Genomic DNA, 2,453 nt, shown 5'->3' on the forward strand with positions numbered 1-2,453 from the left:
CCATGACTTCTTAACTTCAGGACCAGCACCATGTAGATTAAACCAAGTTCTGCTGCCAGCTTGTGCAGTATCTGGGCCACCCTGGAACATGGATATAAGAGTCTATGAGTTCTGGGTGGCTGAGAACAATGAAAGGAATCTTGGGGAAATTTTCTTCTGAGCACTCCTGGGCAAGCAGGTCTCCCCCACGGTCATCTCTTAAATTGGTTTTTCTTTTACACTCTTGAGACTACCATGGGTGGGATCTTGCCTCAAGGTACCTTTCTTAATATCTCTGTGCAAAGTATTTACCTTTAGTTTGGAGATTGACCTTTCTAGTTTTCCTAAATCTATATCTATTTGATGGCTGAGGGACTTCCCAAACCAGCCAGGAGGGGAACTAAAATGGGGGCAGCCAGTCTACGTTGATAAATCAGTGGGCCCTGGCCTTTTGATAAATCCAGGTGTTCTTTTCCTTGTACTTCATCAAAATAGTAGATTACATAGTTCAGAGTTATTGACAGTTTGGAGATTTAGGCAAGGAGTTCGAAGTGGGACCCAGGAAGCACAATTTTTGGTGAATGGGGAGTTGTTCCACTTATAAGTTGGGTTGTGGAAGCAAGTGTCTCTTTCTGGGAGATCACCCAGTGTGATCTTGGGAGTAGTTTTCCAGGTACATCTTTCTGAGCTAGACATATTGGCAAACATCTATGTTGACCGTATTTTTTTTTTCTCTAATATTAGGGACCTCCTACTGCTGTAAGGGAAAAGGGCAATGACCGTTCTTGCTACTTCGAGCTGAAAGGGGGCGATATGCAGTGGGGCAAGCAGTTTGGAGTCCCTCTTTAGAAACTGAGTGGGTCAAGGAGTCCATGGTAAAAACCTGTTTCAGGAAGAACAGGATGTAAATTCACCTGGGGTGGCACTCGTATGAGAGAAATAAAAAGACATGAGTGCTGAAGTAAGATTAACACAAAATAGCAGTTGTAGCATCTGGAACCTGTCCATGAATATCATGAAAATGACAGAAATTAATGATTGTTTACCAGGAGGTGGAATACCTGAGAAATTGTCCCCATAACAAGGCCTAACAAAGCCTAATAAGGCACTTTTTTAGGGACCATAAATCTTTAACATTGTCAAAATTATTAGGAGTGTAGACACAACATTTAGTTAAATTAGTTAATGTCATCTGTTTTTTATAAAATATCTTTATTGGCATGACCTCTGTGTTCAGTAAAGATCCTTTTGTTACTTAGGGCTAGATAATTATGTTAATAAACACTGATTACATCTACCTGTGTAGGAGGTTAGGAAGATCTGTAGGCCTTAAACTGAATAAAAACTTCTGGCAATGTTTATTGGTAGTTATCAGGCATTTTTGCCTAAGAATTTCTCTTCTGTTGTCTCCAGTCTTACTTATTTTTGGAGATGCTAACACTAGTGTACATTTTAAGTTACATTAAAATAACTGTTGTTTCTTTTTAAATGTCCAGGAATGGCTGTGCTTTGGTTTTAACTGTTTTTGCTAGGTGCTTAAGACCAAGCTGATCAAACTGACCTTGTTTCTATCTATTGGTAAGAGTTGGCTAAGTTTCCTTGGAGGATATTCTTGAGGAACTTGTGAGCAGCATTTTAGCTCTGTTAGTGTCAACTGCATTAGGATGGGTCAAGGTCTTGCTGACCATATGGCCTCCCTTGGAAGCATCAGGCATGTCTCCGCTTTTCAATGACCCTCCTTTTTTGCAGCATGGACACGCATTGGCTTTTTGTTCTCCAGTGGTCTCATTAATCTCCCTTATTGGGAGGTTATGTGGCCCAGAGTTGCAAAGGTTTTTCCCCCTATCCTGGGTTCAGACTGACTTAGAGGGCAAGAGCCAAATATTGGTTTCTTTGGCCCCTTTATTTTAACCTTAATATTTAAATTTGGCCTTAAACATCCAGCAAGTCAATTTTACCAGTTTTAAAGTAAGAATGCTGGGCTTTAACTTTAATTTTTATAACTTTACAGTTAATTTTTACATAACACAATATCCTTATTTTATTTTTTAATTTATGTAATGCTGAAGATCTGCCTGAAGGCAGAAGATGACACCTTAGCATCTACTGTATGATCCAATCACTGTACACTAACAAGGCAGCTTGCAGACCCAGAGACCCCATTAGATTTTGGCTATAAAAACTTGCTCTTGCCAGGTCCTCCTCTCTTGCTCTCTCCTTTTGCTCTCACTTTCCCTGTCTCTCATTCTCCCTCTCACTTTTTTCTGTCTCTTTTCCCTTCTCTCTCTCTCTCTCTCTCTCTCTCTCTCTCTCTCTCTCTCTCTTTCACTTTCCTTTTTTTCTCATGTTCTTGCACTTTCCTCCCTCCCTCTCTCTCTCTCTTCTCTCTCTCTCTCCTCTCTCTCTCTCTCTCTCTTTGTGTTAATCAGACACTTTCACAGTAAAAGTCTCTTGGTTGCTCTGAGTGTCATGGT

Source organism: Marmota marmota, unplaced genomic scaffold (genome assembly GCF_001458135.2).
Source record: "Marmota marmota marmota unplaced genomic scaffold, marMar, whole genome shotgun sequence".
Lineage (NCBI taxonomy): Eukaryota > Metazoa > Chordata > Mammalia > Rodentia > Sciuridae > Marmota > Marmota marmota.